The 20,402-nt window shown below is 42.4% G+C and overlaps 1 long non-coding RNA gene across 2 annotated transcripts in view; it reads right to left on the bottom strand.

Moving 5' to 3' along the window:
• LOC138921448 (uncharacterized) overlaps positions 1-20,402 on the bottom strand; it is a 64,613-nt gene that overhangs the window by 23,235 nt on the left and 20,976 nt on the right. Inside the window, exon 2 of one of the 2 annotated variants that reach the window (XR_011434028.1) lies at positions 785-890. This is a non-coding gene — a long non-coding RNA (uncharacterized lncRNA). Of the gene's footprint in view, positions 1-784; positions 938-20,402 lie in introns of those variants that run through there. The other variant, XR_011434027.1, reaches the window with a different exon arrangement.

Here is a 20,402-nt window from a genome sequence, read left to right as displayed (position 1 = left end):
TTATCAACCTTTCTATCTGTGTTCTCATTGCAAAGGCATGATGTAGTCACTATTTCAGCAACTTCTACCCCTAAGGTAAAGAACTTTGTTGAAAAATATTTCCTTTTTCCAAATTTTCCATTACTGACTTTGTTCTGTTTACAAATATTTTGACTTAGTGCCAGTGACACCACTTTATACATTATAGCTTTGAAAAATACATTTTACAAACCTACATTAATAATATAAACACTAGATAGAATGACTGACACTGAGCAGGCATTCAAATGTTTATTAAATGAATGAATGAATGGATGAATATGCCCTTCACATGTTATTGACTGGGATGCTCGAATGACAAGAAAGTCCAGCATGGCCTCATTCACATGGCTGGAAGTTGCTGCTGGCCATTGGCTAGGAACTTAATTCGAAGTGTTCAGGGGGCCTCAGTTCTCCTCCATATGATTGGTTGTGCTTTCACATAGCTTAGTACCTAGGTTTCAAGAAGGACTGTTTCAAGGGAACAAACCCCAAGGTGCATGTGCTTATCAAGTCTCCAGTTGTATCACACTTGCGAAAATCCCATTGTCCAAAGCTAGTCACATAGCCAAGCCCAGAGTCAATGAGAGAAGGAACTACACAAAGATCTAAATACCAGGAGATGAGGCTCATTGAGGGCCACCAAAGTACAGTCTAAGTACAGTACAGTACAAAGTACTAAGTACAGTACAGTACTGTACAAAGTGCAGTAGAGTCCTTTGGTCTCTAATGGGTCATGTCCTTCTCATGTGCAAAATATACTTACCCTCTTCAAAGCTCCCAAGTTCTTATCCCATTATGGTATCAGATACAGAATCTCATCATCCAAATCAAGTCCAGATGCAACCAAGGTCTCTTGGGCACAGCTTGATCTGAAGAAGTGTAAATCAAAGAGACAGGTTTTCTGGCCCTCACACACCTAACATACAATGAAGAGGTAAAGACAGGAAAACTGCAATGGAAACTCCCACTCAAGAAGGTTGAAAATGGAAAGTATACAGCAGTTACTGGTCCACAGCCATTTTGAAATCCAGCCAGCCGCATGTAGCCAGTTTCTTGATTATGGCCCAGTTCTGTTCCCTGGGAGTGATTCTCCATGGCTCTTACCTCTGCCCTCTGTGCTCTAGGCTCAGTCTCTGACATATCCTTCTATTTACAAGAGAAATGACCCAGGTTTGTAACTGAGTTTCTTTCTTAGTTTGCTTCTTCCCCGTAAGAGTTTGGGGGTCTTGAGGCATCTTTTCATTCTGAACTATCTCTGTCTTTTTAATCCAGGCTAGTATAATTTCGTTACAAATTTTGTAGTTTTCTATGTATCAAACTATAATCTATTCAGACAAACCACACTCACAAATCTGTTCAAGATCAAGAGGATCTTCAAGACAAGATCTTCTTTCTGGGGCTGAAAACCAGAGTGCTGTGGGAAAATACCCTTCAGATTCTTAGAAGTCTACATCTAGCTGAGAGGATCCTTAAAACACTCCTTAAATCTTTCTTAAATCTGCCTTAACAGAGAACTTGACCCCAACATCATATTTTACTGCCAGCACCCTGAATTCAACTTCAAGCCAAGGCCATTTCTTACATTAAGAAATTTTTTCTTGGAGAGATTGGTGATGAAAAACAATTCTACTATCATGCCCATAAGTTCTAGCTTCTTTTTAGTTCTAAATTCTGCTTGAAATCTGAACAGTTCCTTCTTTGGCTCAACTTGTTCCTCCTGTATTTTACCATGGGAAGCTAAAAGAAGCCAGATAGCACTTTCAACATTCTGCCTGAAAATCTCCTTAGCTAGATCCACAAGTTCATTAGATATCTTTTCTATTTCCTATATTACCACAGGCAAAGAGTTTTGCTAATTATTCTGCCGACAAGTAACTCAAGTTCTCTTTTCTTCAGCTTCTGATAGGAATTTCCTCGCTGACCTTCCAGTCGCCACTAACAGTCTCTTCCAAACTTCTCCATTCCTTCTATCAGACTCAAAAACAATGTCACATGTTATGGCAGGACCTCACTTTCAGGTAACAGTTTCTGTTTTAGTTATCTGTTGCTGGATAACAAGCCATCCCCAAATTTGATGGCTTATAACAATTTATTATTATTTTTACAGCTCTATGGGTTGACCAGGTGGTTATGCTTCACATGTTGTTGGCTTGGAATTGGGACGTCCAGAAGATTTTAAATAGACTCACATATGGCTGGAAATTGGTACTGGCTGCTGGCTGGGAGCTCAGCTAGAGTTGGCTAGGGGGCCTCAGTTCTCCTCCAGAGGGGCTTCACCACATGGTAGCTTATGTTTTTTCATGGCATGGCAGATGGGTTCCAAGAAGAAGCATCCCAAGATGAAAAGGCCTGATGTGCAAGGACTTACTGGTCCTTCACTTGCATCACTCCTGCTAATGTCCCATTGGCCAAAGCTAGTCACATGGCCAAGTCCAGAATCAACGTGTAAGGGGACTCATAAGAATACAAATACAAAGAAGCATGGCTCGTTGAGGGCCACCATAGTAACAATCTGTCACATCTGTCAAAATGAACACGATTTATTTATGGTTGAGCAAATGATTTAGTACACAATTGTCATTATAAAATCATTTTGTTAATTATAAGACAAAATAAAATCATTTTTATGTTTGCATTTTATTTTTCAAAAGTCATACCTATCAAACCTGTTTTACACTGTCTACAATGGCATTTTAGTCCCCACTTTAAGTGGATTCCAGCTGAATGGCTTTTTTCTAGTATCAGTTATCCTCAGATAAAAAGAGGTCCTGTATTTCGTTTTCCATTTAGCTTTTCCACCTTCAGTCTCACTCTCAGGTCAAGAGCACTTTGCAGAGGAGGAGTGAGTCACAAAACAGAATTTGGGCAGTGCTGGTTCCTGGAAATAATACCATCATAATAGCACCCAAACTTTGTCCCTCATTCTGACATATCATTTTTTTGCTTTACTCATAAAGAAGAATTAAGCGGTCATTCTCCCATCAGCTTTCTAAGTAGTCACTGATAATTGGTGTGGCTTAAATTATATGCAACAGTACTTTCCTCATCAAGCCCTAATAACCCACAGCTTTTACAAACCACTTTCGTATGAGAGTTGTACGGAAATTAGTTCTGAAAGCCCTATAGTCTTTACAAGGAACGTTTGGAATAAAGCTGCACTTTTTAAATAGAGGTTTAATTTTGTTCTCTACTACATGCTTAAGTTTTAAATGAAACTTTAAGAGCCCTTCATGTTTTATAATGCTGTGCAGTCTGCACTTAGCACTGAATACCTGGGATATGCCTTCTTTACATAGTGATACAAAAAAAAATCTAGTGTCTGCGTTCACCGAAACTTAGAAAACACTCATTTAATTCTTGATGAAACTACAGGGAATTTCTTAAAAAGGGATTTAAAATCCAGCCAAGAAGCATATATGCTAACCATTTTGTTTTTCTCCCCAGAGATCCTCAGTTTAATCGTATAATAGTCAATGTAACATAAGCCTTTTTTCTTTTTTTTCATCCCAGCATGAATCCGAGAGGTAGTGTAACTAAACTCTCTCATCAAAATGCTTCCACAGAGCCAATGATTTCAACAGTGCTGTTTGGGGCCTCCCCGAGGGAGGTGTTACCTATTCTTTCAGTTCCTCCTGTTGAATAGATCTATCATTTTAACAGGCCTGAACTTTCCGTTCCTTTCACATCTTTTCATAAGCAATTAAGCAAAGAATACCCCCTGCCTTGGAGTTTTGTCATTTTGCCTTGAGTTTCCGTGGTAATCTCAGTCATTTTTAAAGGACCTATAAATACTGCTTCAGTATTAGCTCTGCTCCGTCAAACTTGCAAACAAAACTGCCAAAGGCCGGTGAACTGGTCTCGTGGCAAGCTGGAAGGTAGGGGCTGTTGCAGGGACAAGCTTATGAGAAGGGTCTGTGTCTGAGCTCATGGGCGAATCTCAGGAGCAAGTCTTCTGCTAACAGACATTTCCCAGAACCGGAAGCGCACCTCGGGGGCAAGTGACTCTATAGTGAACTCTTTGAGTAAATGGATACTGTCTTATTTTCAAGAATCTAATGAAAAAGAGATTCGAAGGCTTCCTTCGGAAATAGTTCCTATTCATCATGGTTTATCAGGAATTTCTTCACATCCCATAGTAATATGAAGTCTTCCCCTTGGTCCCCTTTCTCTCTGACTTTTCGCTGCACTGGGACACTAATCATTAATTCATTCATAGTTACCATGCATTGAGCAGCCGCCGTATAACCATACTATTTATCAACATTCTCCTGGATACTTTATCATTTAATCACTACAACCCTTTAAGGCAAATATTATCAGCCCCATTTTATTGATGATGAACTAAAGCAATAGTTTAGAGAGGTTGTATTAACTTGCTCAAGTTCTCATGGTCATACAACTAGTAAATGCTGGAGTCAGCATGTAAAGCCCATATTCTATCTTTTCAATTAGTGGTGGAAGCCAAGGTCAATACTCCTCTTAGGGAGACATCATTATTCTGTAGTAAAATGTTTACCATGTGTTTGACTGGGACCCCTTGATTTACAATGGCCAGGTTGACACAATATACAGTGTCACATTTCAATAAGTCAGTGGAATAGCTCAAAACAAAATTTAGAACACATGTGACCCAGACCACCCAGACACTTGAACAACCTCACTGAGATTTCAAGTTTATTTTTTTCTAATGTGAGTATTCAATTCTCAGTTCATAGAGCACCCACGGATGACATAGCAGAACCAAAACTTTAGAGATTTAAGCAGATTGTCCTATTTCACCAGAAAAATGGGTATTGGAGTGAACTTACAGACTATTGCTAGTCCCTTGGCCCCATCCACTAAATAACTGGTTTGGGTTAGAGTCCTAGAAGAACAAATTGATGTCATACAAATACACATATATAGGAAATAGAAGGACTATAGTGGCAAGTCCAAAGGACACTGTCTCTCTTCCTAATAATCAAATCCACCAAGACCAAGGTTCCGCCTCTTTACAAATAATGAATTATTCCAGGTATTGTTGGACTATAAATGATACAAGGACAGGTAGCATAATATCTCAGTCCCTACCACACCATAGCACCCTGCAAAATGGTGGCCATATTGTCAGCTCAACAGATATTGATTGGATCAATGAGTGATCTAATAGTGTGTGGAATTTCTCTCTGATTTAGCGTAGCCTGTTCTACAACTAAACAAGGTGTGTGGGAGTGAAAGTGGAGGCAAATGTACTCCGATACCAATGTCCCCACCCCGAATTCTGCCTCCAAGTCCCAAGCTTCTGGAAATTTCCATGAGATGAGGAAAGCTGTTTTGACACTGCCCCAGGAACCAGTTTCATTTTGTCCATTTGTGTTAAAAACAGGAGGGACTGAAGGAATCCAGTCTTGGCACCATTTCAGGAGCCCCAAGTAGACAGCACCATTGCTCTCTCCACTTGTGGCTGGCAGTCTTACAGATGGAGACTTTACTAGGCGGCAGTGGCCTTGCACGGCCTCAGTGCCTTTTACTCCTGTTTTTGCTCCAGCATGTCTTCCATTATTTTTTCTGCTAACCTCCTAAAAGCCAGACAAAAGAAATTCTCACTTTCTGGCATGACTGCTATAATGAATCTCGTAGTTCAGCAGCTATACAATAAATATGAGCGACAAAATGAAAATAAACACTACCCAGTGAGGAAGACAAGCCTTAACTAGGTTGTGGAATGAATGACAACATCCTTCAAAAACACCTTGCCAAGACAGGTCTCCTACCCTAGGTGACCTTTTCAAAAAGTTTCAATTTTCCTGGGTTTCCATGTTGTCTTTTTGGTTATACCCGTGAGTTTGTTAAGGGCACTTGCTACATTTATATATGTTCCGTTGAACCAAGAATGTTCTGCTTGTTTGATTCATGTTAAGGAAAGGACCACATGACTCCAAGACTTTTTTTTTTTTTTTTTGCTGAGGAAGACTCGCCCTCAGCTAACATCTTTTGCAAATCTTCCTCTTTTTTTCGCTTGAGGAAGATTAGCCGTGAGCTAATGTCTGTGCCAATCTTCCTCTATTTTGTATGTGGGTCAGCCACCACAGCTTGGCTGATGAGCGGTATAGGTCTGCACCCGGGATCTGAACCCTCCAACGCAGTGTGTGGAACTTAACCACTATGACACACAACTGGCCCCAAGGCATTCTTTTAAATATCAAGAATACCAAGGTCTTATGGTCACCATTCACGTACAATTTCATGGTTCCTTGACTTCAGGTGCCCTGGAATTGAAACCACTCAGGAAGACATTTCAGAAAACGGACTTGAGTAGAAACAAACCAAGAAACAAAACCTTTTCCCCTGGGGAGAAAACAGCAAAAAGGTGCCAAAGTGTCCAATACCACTGGGAAGTCGCCATCCACCAGTATGAGGCAGTAATAACAAAAAGAAGAATGTGGAGAACATATTTCCCTGAGGGATGGGTCCTGCTCTAGCTCCTTTAACTGTTGACATCGCTGAATTTAGCAATTTTTCCAAAACCTAAAAAAAATCCATGAACTATATAGATTTTAAACTTCAGCTAAACTATACAAAACTTTGCAAAGAGAAACTTCTTTTCCAAAGAGCTGTAATTGGTCAAATTCTTGAAAACTATGTTCTCTCTAAGCTGGACAGAAAGTAAAGTTCTTATATATGCTGAGTACCTTTATCACATAACTAATTTCCATATTTTTAATTAAAATGTTTAATTTTTCCTTATTGAATTGTTTAGATAAAAATTTCCAAATAAACCCAAAAATAGAGTATAATAAACCCCAGGTGCCAATTATCCAGCTTCAATAACCATCAACGTTTCGCCATACTTGTTTCATCAATAGTCACCTTTTTTAAAGCTAGGATGTATTAAAGCAAATTCAAGTTTTCAAGTCATTTTACCACTGAATACTTCAGTAGGCATCTGAAAAGGAGAAAATATTGTGCCACATAACCATAATGCCACTAACACACCCGACAAAATTAATTATCTAATACCCGACTTCATTGAACTGCCTCAAATATCTAAATCTGTTTACCGTAGGTTTATTTGAAACATTCTGTAACGCAATTATGTCTCTTAAGTCTTTTTTACATTTCTTTCACACTAGAACATTCCCCTCCCTCCTCCTTTTTTCTTCTTATGCCACGGGGTAAAGAAACTAGGTCCATTGTCTTGAAGAACTTGCTATATTCTGAATTTGGTTGCAAAGCCATTTCTTAAGCTTTGAACACTCTTGTCAGCCACAATTTTCAGAGAAGCATCCTTGAATCTCATGGGCACTCTGCATTACCTCATTTAGTGAAACTGTTGTGCACACAATCCCAGCGTCCACACCTTCCTAGTTCTCCCCCAGATCCAGGTGGAGGAATGAAACTAATCACTTAGAACCCTAAGAAACATCTTTTCTCAGGGGGAGGTCTCTAATAGATTTCAAAGGCGAACTGGAGGTCCAGAGTAGTGTTCCCACAATTGAGTTAGGAGAAGGAGCAGCCTGGGGCTGTGCAGGAGCTCTTCTGGGAAAGAACAAAAGTTGATTGTTTAAGGAAAAAAAAAACCACCAGCGTTTTTGTTCCAGAGAGGAAGCTCCTATCACAGGCAAATATATAGGACTTGCTGAGGCTTAATGTCTCTTGTTGGAAAGGCACGTAGCAAGAAGCAGCCTGGGGTGCTCAGATGCATTTGCTTCTGTCTACCCAGCTCCATTCCATTCTTTGTATTTACAGACACACTGCCCAGGATCTGCAGATTAGAAGCAACAATAAGGCCGATGTTTGTACAGCACCTTGTTCCAGGCAGCTCGGAGCACTTGGCAGGCAGCATCTTGCTCTGGCTCTTAGAGTGCTGGGAGGGAGGGATTTACGGGTTGGCGGGTGCCCCTTCTATGCACCCCACCCAGCAGCACTGATGGCTCATTTTGGCTGCATCTTGCACACCTGCTTCAAGGTGACTCCCTTAGTTCTCATCCGCACTGGACTACATTTGAGTTTCCTCACCACAATCCAGGAGAGCCTGAACAAGAGCCCTGGAGTAATTAAACACGAAACTCCAGGGGCTGGCCCTGGTGCATAGTGGTTAAGCTCACGCACTCCGCTTTGGTGGCCCAGGGTTCACAAGTTTGGATCCTGGGTGCGGAGCAACACACCGCTCATCAAGCCATGCTGTGTCGGTGTCCCATGTACAAAACAGAGGAAGATTGGCACAGATTTGAGCTCAGGTACAATCTCCCTCACCAAAAAAAAGGAAAGAAATTCCAAGAGACAGTTTTTGACAAACTATCTTGGAGAGCAGCTCAAACACAAACATGCTTGTTCTTCAATTTGGATGAATAAACAATGGCTGACTGTCATCATCATGCCAGGCTGGGTGCTCGGCACTGGGGTGTACAGAGAACATTCCAGACCTGCCCTCTAGGAGCTGTCAGTCTGGGGACAGTTGTGTTCTTCTATGCATCTCCGACCTATCCTTTTTTTAAAAAATACTTCCAGAATGGATTACAATTTAAATTATTATTCTGTAATTTATACTCCTGCTGATAGAAACTTGAGCTACAAATATATAAAATTTGGCATAGTTATTTAGTATCTTTTGCCTAGGACGTTAAAGCATTTCACAGATACTGGCCATGAACAGTAAATTAATTCGTATGTTAATTTACAGATGCATAGTTGCAGGAGGGTGATCAAAGTCAAGAGACTTCAGAGTAAAATTCTGACCTCATTACTAATTTGCATTATGACCTCAGGCAAGGCACTCCTCCTCCTTGAACTCCGGTGTCCTCTGTGTCTACAGTATTGTCAGCCAAAAGTATTAAGATCCTGACCTCCAAACCCCCAGTATCTGGAAACATGGGAGAGTTACTGTTGTCACAATAACTGTGGCGGATGTGTTGTTGATATGTAGGGACCAGGATGCTGTTTCTCCTGCACAGGAAAGTTTTACAGATAAAGAGTTTCCTGCCCTAAATGCCAGTAGCACCCAGCATGGTCATTTACACTTGTAAATGATCCCTAACATCCTTCCCAGTTTCACAGTCTATACATATCAGTCTCTAAATGTCCAGTCACAATGTGATTAAGTTCAACGTCCCAGTCATCCGTGCCACGCTCAGAGAACTCCACCAGTTCTTGCTGTGTAATTACAGGCAGATCATTTAAATCTTCGGAGCCCAAATTTCTTCATTTAACACGGCAGGTTGTAGCCAAGAGTCAACCAGGTAATACTTAGAGGGAAGGACTTTAAAAACTGCAAACCTACAAATTAATTCTAATTGTTGAGATGGCGATGAGTGGACTTTGGGCTTTCTGAGGGTTTCTGGGATTTGGGGCAAGAGTGAGGCAAGGAGTGTGGGGCAGGGGACCATGCCCCGGGGGACAGGTCCCATGAAGGGCCAAGTCAACATGGTAGGTTAACAAGCATGAAAGAAATGAGGAAATTGATGGTCAGCTGGGAGCTGAGGGACCTAGACCTGGCTAGATGTGGATGCCAAACGAGAGGAGCAGCTAGGGACAACTGTGAAGCGAGCACATGGCAGGAGGAACAGCCCAAAGCCTGATTTAGGATGAATGTGGCCATCTCTGGATCCCCTTTCCATTCTCCTTATGTGGTGGTGGCTGCAGAGAACTCACACTTCCTACTCAGTTACCCCTCAAAGTAATTTTTAAAAACGATATCCTTTGAAGTTAATATGTACAATATTTCTTCCTAAGTTTAAATAGTTGCAAAGGATATAACATCTGGTGAAATGGAAATATTGAACATTGAAAAGTAAAACTCACATGACTTTTTAAAAATGTTTCCAGTGCAATCTAACATCATAGTAATTTGATATCCACCACAATTCATTTTAAATATACACCAACAAGCTCATCTTTAATAGGCAAAAAATTACTTCATTTACTCCTTAAAGTTTCCCCATAAAACTTTCCCCATAAAACTGGGTTATCTTATGCCTGAAATCCTTTTATTGATCACCTGTAATAATTATCTGCTGCAAAAATGTGTATATAATTCGAGATTAATCTTGTACATTTTAATTAATTTGAAATTAATTTTTTAAATTTCTTCTGATCATACAGCTTTAGGTATCAAAGAAATATCTCTGGACTAAATTATCATTATGAGTATTATTAATATGCAATTTATCAAAACAACATAAATATAATTTTTATAAATAATTATTAAATGTAAAAAGTAAAATTTTATTGGGAAAACTATTCTTCATCAGACTTCTTACTAAAGTAGATGGGGCTCCTCAACAACGTTATTCCTATTTTACAATTATTGTTGTTACAGTTGTTGTAAGCACTATGAAAGCGTTTTCATAAAAATAAGTAGAAGCGAATAGAAGGAATTTTATCATAGCGATGTCAATTACTGAGCTCCTTCTAATGTGGCGATCTATCATCAAAATTATTTTTAATGATCTAATTTACTGACAAGTCAATTAGGTCTTCCCTCGACTTTCATGAAAGCCAAGAATTAGAAATCATCCAAGTTGCAAAGAGATTTATTACTCTGTCAATAGACTCATTCACTTTCTCAAAAAAACAGCGTTTTGTCTGGCACCCCAGAGATTTGCCTGCCCTGGGGCAATGCACCAGTGTAAGGAGAGAGGGAGTGAGGGGAACTTCTTGCTTTTATGAAGTGGCTGTTGTGAAAGGAAGACCAGAAAGGAGACCCTCAATTCCCCTGGAATGGCTCACTGCCATTCGGCTCTTGGCAAAGCAATCTTAGGGAAGTGTGCACATGGAAGTGGTGGACCTAGAATTAAAAAAACAAACTCCATGTACCTGAGTACCCCTAGCAAGTAATCATGTGCCCCCAAGGATGTGGGTGCCCAAATGTGAATCCCACTGCCTTGGAATGTCCCCATTGGGCTGGGAGCTGAGTCTCAGTGGAGCTGGTGACTCTGGACAATTGGGGCTTCCCTGACTTTTCCAAATGGCATTCTCCAAATGGAGTTTTGTGGGACGTTAGTGCCCTTTGAAATGTTAGAGATTCCCAGTGAAGAGGGACTCCCAGGTCAAAAAAGTTTGGGAAAAGCTCCCTCTTATTTCCTCTTCTTAGAGACTTGCAATAAAACCTGAATATTAAAGACTAAGGAGATTTGTTTAACCTTCTTTAATGCAGAATTTCCCAAACTAACTTGATCCCCTCTGTCGAACTTTTCCTCCAAAGAATATCTATAAAGGGACATTAGTAATCTGTTCTGGTCCTGAGAGCTCCAAGCTGATTCTCCTGTGTCTTGCTTATGAGGCCTGACCTATTCATGACAACTATGGACCTCTCTAAAACACTCAGAGGGACCAAGACCTGAGATTGGTTTGTTTCCACGGACTCTGTTACCTACGAAGGAAACCCTACCTTCTGCTCTAGCTTTCCTTTGATGTTATCCATTTTTAGATGGAGGTTCTGGTATAAGAGAAAAGTTTCTGTGCTATTGACTTTGGGCAGCACCCACTGCAGCCATGAACTTGAAAGTGCTTCCTAAATATTATGATCAACTCTCAAATAGCTACAAGTGGACGATTAGCTTGGTGGTTCTCCAACTGTCCTTCTGGGTCCCCTGGTCATTGACAGTATGAACCAAGCCAAGAGAGGATTATAATTAGATGACAGTAAAGTAAAAATCCAACCTACATAAGTGTTGTGCGTGTGTGTGAGAAAGAGAGAGAGTATGTCTCAGTGTATGACTGTTGTTCTTTACATCCAGATCCACATGGATTTGAATCATCTGATTTGAATTTTCCATCTTTTCATTGTGAAACATGAAGAGTTGGCTACATAATAATGATGAAGATGAGTATGCAAAGTTGAAGCACCATGGTTGGGGAGAGCAGCCTCCTAAGTTGTTTATCGCATGGGAATGAGGGTCAGGTCACATGACTTGGGTCCTGGTTGGGGACATCTTAGGCATCTGATCTCTCTAAGAGATCACCACTGAAGATACATAAAAATAAGCCCTTGCTACCCTCTCCTTTGTTCACCAGACTACAAGACTACAAGTTAGAAATTCATTAATATTCTATGCACAAGTCCTGAACATTTTGGGTAGCATGGAGATGCAATCAGACTCTCCATTTTTGACTGGAGCTCCAAATTCAAACAAGTCAGTCAGTACCTGCTGGAAAAGGAGGTTGGAGCATGAGCCTGTAGAACCTCTTTTTTCTTGGAATACAGGGACCACGAAGCATTTCTGAATGTACATTCACTCTCTGCACCTACTCAGAAAAAGCCAACAATGCTGATTACCGGCTCAGCCTCAGCCAGAATCCACTTCGCTCTTTGGAATCCTCAGCTCTCACCTGTGAAGCTGGAAAATAATGCATTTTTATAAACCTCTGTAAACCAAGGAGAACAAGCCTCAGAATAGCTGGAAGAAATGAGATAGAGAATCAAAACTAGCTTTTGATCTCAAAACCACTTGAGATTTCTTAGAGAATTATCCAAAAAAAAAAAAAAAAATCTCTTTTATGGGAAGACAAAGGCAGCAGAAATCAAATGGTTTGCCCACAGTTTCAGAGCGAGTGCGTGGTGGAAGTGTGATCAGAATGAGCTGCCAGCTCTCCAGGTCTCAGGTCCTAGGAGTTGAGCTTCAGAGAAAGTGGCCCCTGAAGTGCTTGAGAATAAACAACACACAGCAAGACCATCAGCTGGATACTTATTTGAGGGAAAGAAAGAGTTTTCTAAAGCCTCAATCACCAATCTGTTTCTATCCTTTATGGGGGAACTGTGCAGGCAGTCACGGGCCATTACCTTTTCCTCCCCAAGGAAGGGACTCCCACCCTGTTTTTAGAGGGCTGATGCTTGATGTTCTGATTAAATGCATCCCAGGTGCGGTGAACAGCTGTAGTGGATTTTCCACGTGCCTCTGCCTATTTCCCAAGAAAAAGAAACGGTGTTTTCCTCTCCATCGGCTCTTCCAGATAGTAGCTCAGGGTGGGGAGCAACATGAAAGAAACACGTTGCTCAAGAGCACTGTCTGATCCACACCCAACACGGTGGGTAAATCTGTTGTTTGGATTCCCCTGGATGGATAACCGCAAAGCTGAAAGGTGGAAGGGAGAAATTGACCCAGGTGTTAACCTGGGTGTGCGGCAGGTGGAGAGAAACACTCTTTGTCTCGGATGCGCCCTGGGAGGTTTCCGTCTTCAGCCTGTGAGTGTGGCTGTGAGCTGGAAGTCTTATTTATACATGCAAAGAGAAGCGCAGCCAGCAGGCGGAGGCTGCCCTGGGCTGCGGCATCCACACGGTCTCCCTGGTTAGCTCATGGAGTTGTCAGAATGCAGAAAGTCCACTGCAGGAGGTAGGATGTTGGTATTTGATGCTTAAATAAGCCATATGTGTAGGAGGGTGGAACCCATGGGTCATTTCTGGGCCCTGGGCTTTGAGAAAAGTGATAATAGTAATACATGGATTAGACAAAGCTCTAGACGTTGGAATTCCTTCGAATTATTATTCTGACTCTGCCTCAAATGAACCTCAAGTATTTCCAACCAACTTATTTTTCCTACCTATTCTGATCACAGCCTGCAAATTAGATCGTTTGCCTCGGGAGGAAGGAGGATGCTCCTCACCCAGCAAGTCCATTCCAGCACTCATTTGGCATCAATATAAGTGAATCCCCACCACTCTGGGCAGTGTTTAGAAAAGTCATGGGGTGTGGCAGAAAGATTCAGGCTTCGGTGCCAGGCGGGCCATTGGTGTGCAAATTTCAGCCCAGATATTCAGCTTAAACTCTCAGCCTCAATTGCCTCATCCCTAAATTGGAGATGATGTTACAAAGCTGTTGTGAGCATTGGAGGTTATCGTGTAAAGTGCAGGGCACCTCACAGGCATACAAATGGCAGCTGTCACTTCTGTTATTATTATATTTTTACTATTTCTTCAAAATCTGGGAAAAACTGTCACGGGATGGGACACTAGCCTAATGAGCACGAACTTTATATATTAGTGAGGCCAGGCTGGGCTGGAGGGGTAGGTGACTGCCAGGGAAAGCAGGCAAGAGGTCAGGAGGTGGTGTACCTGGGTCAGGCAAGCATCAGTGCCCCAGACCCAGAGGGGAAGGCAGGGGAGAGGACAGTGGAAGGGTAATGATGAAGTCAGCAGACCGGACAGAAAGTTCTCGACTGGGGAGGAGCAGACTTCAGGTCTACACAGTTCTGCCTGGACAAGACAAAGCAGAAATGGATTGGAGCCAAGGAATGTGCTGCCAGGGAGGGGAAGGAGGGAGCTCATTTCCCTGAGCTCCTCCTGTAGAAGGTGTGTGGCTGCTCAGCAGAGGGTAAGGACAGGAGGGCCCCTCTTATGCGGCTTCAGGAGGAGCCTGCAAGGTGCAGATGACTAGGGTGGTATATTCTCCAAACTTTGTTGATTGATTGCTTACCTGATTTGATCAGGTACCTTGCACATACATATTTTTATTGATATGTTATTCATCTGTATTGATGATATATTAAGTATGGCTTAGATTAAAAACAAACACAAAGAGCCTGTCAGTAACAATGCTGTATTAGGCTCTTAGAAATTTGTCAGGAGGGTAGATCTCGTGTTAAGTGTTCTAACTATAATTTAAAAAAAAGTTCCTGTTTTTTTCCTGCTCCTCAATGGATCTTCTTACACACCCAATTTGGGATACTCCTGGGCCCCCAAAACAGGAGGTGGGGGTCAAAGGAGAGGGTTTTGCCCTCCACCCTCAGGAAGATAACAGAACTCATTTTTCTTTCTCTAATTCCAGCTGTCTGAAGGTAGAGTTGCTTGTTTTTGTAGGTAAGAGGGTTAAAATCAGAGAGAGAAGAACATTACACAATCATTGATTTATGTAATAAAAGTACACAGAGCCGAAATGAATGCTGTTTAGAGGTCATAGAAATTCTATTTCCACTTCTACAAGTGAGGGGTGTTGATTTTTGATTCTTCTGTTGCTTACAAAGCTGAACCTGACACTTCATCTGCACACCGCTCAGACCAAAATAAGAGCTGCCTCATTTGCCCCTGGTAAGCGATGTGAAGATCGTACAACTCAGGGTGTCATCTGGCACAGTGTGGCACCAAGCACAGCTAGGCAGCCGTGTTAAAGAACAAAGGGATGCTGCAAAGGTGGGCCCCACCTGGTTTGCTGCTCTGGGCCCAACCATTGCCAACTGCTGCATTCCCTCCGTTTCCCACCACGATCCACCCCTCCCGGCCTTTGTGCATGATCTCTCCCTGCCTGGAACGCCTTTGTTCCTTCCTGGCAATCCCCTTCAGCTACTCATCAAATCCTACTCATTTTATAAATTCAGCTTAAGCTTCTAAAAATGAATCGCTTCCAATTTTTCTGTCCCCTACACAATAGCAATTCCAATAACTAGTTGTCTGTTTGCGTATCTGTCTCCCTTGGCCTTGCTGTGAGCTCCATGAGGGCAGGGAGCCATCTCAAGGATCTTTGGGTCCCTGGCCTAACAGACTCAGTCATAAGGGAATTCAGTAATTTGCTGTTGGATGATTTTCTTCTATGCCCCACCATGTCTTATCCCCTGCCATGCCCTGGAGCATCCACCTTTTGCTTAAGACCGTTGATTGCTTACCCTGTGCTCCAGTTATTCATTGCCCCATGATAAACCACCCCAAAACTTAGTGACTAACATGATTTGTTATATCTTATGATTCTGTGAGTTGGCTGACCTTACATAAACAATTCTCCCGTTCCATGTGCTGTCAATTGTGGTTGCTTGTGCAGCTGCATTCGGCTGGGAGCTCAGCTCAGCCAGAACAGCCATGAAGACTTCACTCAGATGACAAGCAGTTGGTGCTGGCCACTGGCTGGGGCCTCTGAGTTCTCCCCAACATGGCCTCTCTTCCCCCACAGTCTAGTTGGGCTTTCTTACAGTATGGCAGCTGGATTCCAAGAGAGCAGAAGCTGCCCATGCCTAGAACTGGCACCACATCACTTCTGCATTCTGTTGGCCAAAGCAAGTCAAAACGCCCACCCAGATTCAAGGAGAGGAAAGAGAGAATCCACCTCTTGATGTAGAGAAGCTTGTGTATACAGGAAGAGGAGAAATTGTTGGTGGCCAGCTTTAAAGGAAATCTCCCCACTGTGAATAGTTCTTGTTGCAGTACCTTTGTTTCTACTGAAGGATTTACTTCACTCCAATATGCTTGGCAACTTACTAGCTACCTGCTTTACTCATAAACAAACTCAACCACATAATGTATTCTCTCTCTGTCTTTATGCTGAGTTAATTTGCATTCTCCCTACTAGCTGCCTGCTTTCCAGTCTGCAAATCAAGTCCTTTGTTGAGACAGTTGGGGGTAGGGAGGCCTTTAAAACCAACTTTGACAGGGACAGACACTTCCTGTTTGGAGTCTAATGTGGAAAAAAAGATGCTATTGTGCAGAAACTTGGATACTTTCTTAAACATCTTCGCCAGGAACATCGCATGGAACAGTACGGTTTCATCAGTTAATTTTGTACCAGTAAGGGTAGGCTAGTCACTGAAACAACAAACCCCACAATTTCAGTGGCTTAACACAATAGAGTTTAATTCTTAGTCATGTAACATCCCACTGAGGGTCCAAGTCAATGGGGGTACCTGGCTCCATGCAGTCATTCAGGGACCCAGGGTGGTGCTAATTCTGCTACCTTAAACCCATGACTTCCCAGGCCATCCTGGGCTTTGACTTCCAGCTAGTAGAGGTGAAAGAATATGGGAAATGTTATAGGCCAGGGCTGGGAATGGCATGGATCACTTCCTCTCACATTCCATTGGCCATAACTCAGTCACATGGCCAAATGTAACTATAACAGAATCCAGGAAATGTAGTCCAGCTGTGTACCCAGGAAGGAGAGGAAGCAAGTTCACTGATGAACCAGCAGTCCCTGCCACAATGTCCTGGACCATATATGTTACATCCACAGTATTACTTGTGCCTGTTAACACAGCTCACACCCATTGTGAGCACTCAGACCTGGGAAGAGGAAGGTGAGCATGCCTATAAAATTAAGGGAGTGCTTAGCGGGAAACTTGAGCACATTTTCCATCAACTTTCCCCGAGTAAAGAAAACGTCTTTCCAGACTTGTGCACAGTGCCATCTGCTGCTCAGAATAAAAAGCAGGAAAGGAGATTGCACTGGGCTTGGGGAGCCAAGGAGCCAGGATAGAAGAATCAGAATTTAGTACTCTGGAATCATAATTGATTTGGTAACTGTAGGAGATGAGAGGAAATTCATGCAGCAGTCACTTTCATCTAATAGATATCAGCTACAAATTGTGAGGATGAGGGAGAGGAGTTGTTTGATTGGTTTTGGCTTAATGTATTTTCCTGTGATATTACACTAGGAGTTACACAGGAATGAGAAACAAGAGGAGTAAGTGAAAGTTCTTATGTGGGAAGGCAGCTTAATCCAATGGAGTGCTTGACTGGTGTCAAAAGGCCTAAATTTGAGTCCCAGCTTTGTTAGTACCCAGGCTGTAGTCTCCTAAGTTTTACAACGAGGAAACAAGAAGAATTTTCTAGATCCCTTCCAGCTGGGAGTTCTAATCCAGTCACATAGTCCTATACAACACACTTTAAAGATGGCAGTTGAAGCCATATGAATATATTGGATCCTCCAAGGAGAGTGGTTTTTGCTTTCTTTTTAAAAAATTCCAGGGGGTTAGTGTCAAGGTGGTGGCACAGGTGGACTCTGAACTTACCTTCTCCCATGGACATAACAAATTTGTAACTACTCTTGGAACAATTACCCCTGAAAGAGTACTGAAAACTGGATAGAAAGAACCCCTGCAACAAGGGACAGTCCTGACTGAGGTGGAAGAGGCAGAAATTCCTTTCTGGAGAGAAGACAAGCCAAATTTGCAAGCCACGGTGCTTCATGACCAGCTGTGAACAATCCTAAGGTACGTAGCCTTCCCTGGAGGAGTGGGGAACCAGAGCAGGGGAGCGCTACCACTATAAGGATCTTTTGGAATCAGCACAACTGAGATGAGTCGCATAATATCTGGCTTTGCTGGCTACTAGAAACAATGGGGAATACCTCCAGAAAAGCTATTGGACATAAGGGCAAAAAAGCCAGCTTTTAAAGGGCCCACGCACAAATTTACCCATTTCAGAAAGCAACTTCAAGTCACGAGAAAGAAAGGTGCACAGTCCTTTGGTGAAAAGAGACTCACCTGATAGGCTCTGGGTGAAGCTCAGTGAGAGGTGAGAACTCTCTGGGGACTGAGATACTGGCAGCAGCCCTTATTGTGACCCAGCTCAGGTATGCTGACGCAGATGCTGGCAGATGCCATTGGAGTTCTTCCACTGGCCTGTTAGCCCAGGGTCTGCAGCACGTACTACAGTGTCAATTTAATCCAGCTCAGCCAGGGCAGGCAGTCCACCCTAAGGACTGGCCCTACCTAACAGTAAGCCCTCAGGCAACTTGTGGGCCTGCACAGGCTGGGTGCCTGTATCCTCTGCAGCCAGGAGTGGGTCCCTCTCTGCAGGATATGTTCGAGGAGCTGGTGGAGTGTGTGGGGCATTGATGCAGTGTGTGGGGCCTCTGCAGTGGGGCAACTGGGTCTGCCTCAGAGGGTTGGGGTGAGCACACGGGTCAGGACTGTGTTGACGGCATGTGTGGCCCTGTGGGCAGTGGGGCTTGCTACTGCAGAAGACTTGTGCTTCTCAAACAGCCACATAGGGGATTGACCCCACCTTCCAAAGCCTGAAACAATTCGGTGCTCCTGTGCATGGGGCCAGCCCCACTGAGCTACAATGCTGAGAGCTGACAAGAGCCTTGCAGGCCAAAGGCCTACAGGAATTGTAATCCCCCGAGCCTAGCAACCAGCCACACTGAGGGTCTACTCACTTAACAGAAAAACTGCAACAGGAACATGCTATTAGACCTTGCAGCCAACTGTGCTGGGACTCCCTGAGCCTGATAAAGTGACTGAAGGGTCCCTAGCAGCCACATGCAGCTGAGCATTACAACTGGCAGGCCAGGGGGACAGCCCAGCCTCCCTGGGCACCTGCAGCAAGAGCAACCCTGCCATAACAGAAGGATACACCTAGGGGACACCCCTGGAACATTTGGAGCTGATGACAAGAGGAAAGCACACTGCTGGGCTTCATAAGGCATCTCTTACATCAGGCCACTCTTCAAGATCAGAAGATGTAGCTGATCTGTCTAGTACATAGATATAAGCACAGAGAAAGAAGCAAAATGAGGAGATAAAGAAATACGTTCCAAGTAAGGGAACAGGACAAAACCCCAGAAAAATAACTAAATGAAACAGAAATAATCTACCTGACAAAGTGTTCAAACAAAAAGCCATAAGGATGCTCACCTACCTTGGGAGAAGAATGGATGAATTTAGTGAGAACTTCAACAAAGAACTGGAAAATATAAAAAAGAACCAATCAGAAATGAAGAATACAATACTGGAAATGAAAAATTCACTAGTGGGATTCAATAGCAGAGAAGATGATACAGAAGAATGGATCAGTGAGCTGGATGAAAGACTAGAGGAAATCACCCAAGCTGAACAGGCAAAAGAAAAAAGAATTAAAAAGAATGAGAACACAATAAGGGAACTCTGGGACAACATCAAGTGCACTAACACTTGTATTATAGGTATCCCAGAAGGAGAAGAGAGAGACAAAGGGGCAGAGAATCTATTTGAAGAAATAATAGCTGAAAACTTTCCTAAACTAAGGGAAGAAATAGACATCCAGGTACAGGAAGCACAGAAAGCACCAAACAAGATAAACCCAAAGAGGCACTCACCAAGACATATTATAATTAAAATGTCAAGAATTAAAGATAAAGAGAGAATCCTAAAAGCTGCAAGAGAAAGGCAACAAGTTACATAAAAAAGAAACCCCATAAGGCTATCAGCTGACTTCTCAGCAGAAACCTTACAGGCTAGAAGGGAGCAGCATGATATATTTAAAGTGCTGAAAGGAAAAAAACTTATAGCCAAGAATATTCTACCTGGCAAGGTTATCATTCAGAATGGAAGGAGAGATAAAGAGTTTCCCAGACAAAGAAAAATTAAAGGAGTTTATCACCAAGAAACCAGCCTTATGAGAAATACTAAAGGGACTTACTTAAATGGGAAAGAGAAGACCACAAATAAGAGTAATAAAATTATCAAAAAAAAGCAATAAAATTGCTGGTAAAGACAAAATTACAGTAAAGGTAGCAGATCAATGACGTATGAATAATATGAAGGTCAAAACACAAAGGTACTAAAATTACCTATTTCTATAATAAGAGGATAATGGATATACACACACAAAAAAAGAGGTTAGATATGATATCAAGACATAAAATGTGGGAGGAGGTGAGTAAAAGAGTAGAGCTATTAGAAAGGGGTCAAACTAAAGAGACTATCAACTTAATATAGATTGC

This window comes from Equus caballus, chromosome 29, assembly GCF_041296265.1.
Source record: "Equus caballus isolate H_3958 breed thoroughbred chromosome 29, TB-T2T, whole genome shotgun sequence".
Taxonomy (NCBI): Eukaryota; Metazoa; Chordata; class Mammalia; order Perissodactyla; family Equidae; genus Equus; species Equus caballus.
Note: the sequence above shows the minus strand (reverse complement) of the source record. Positions and strands in the feature narration are given on the sequence as shown.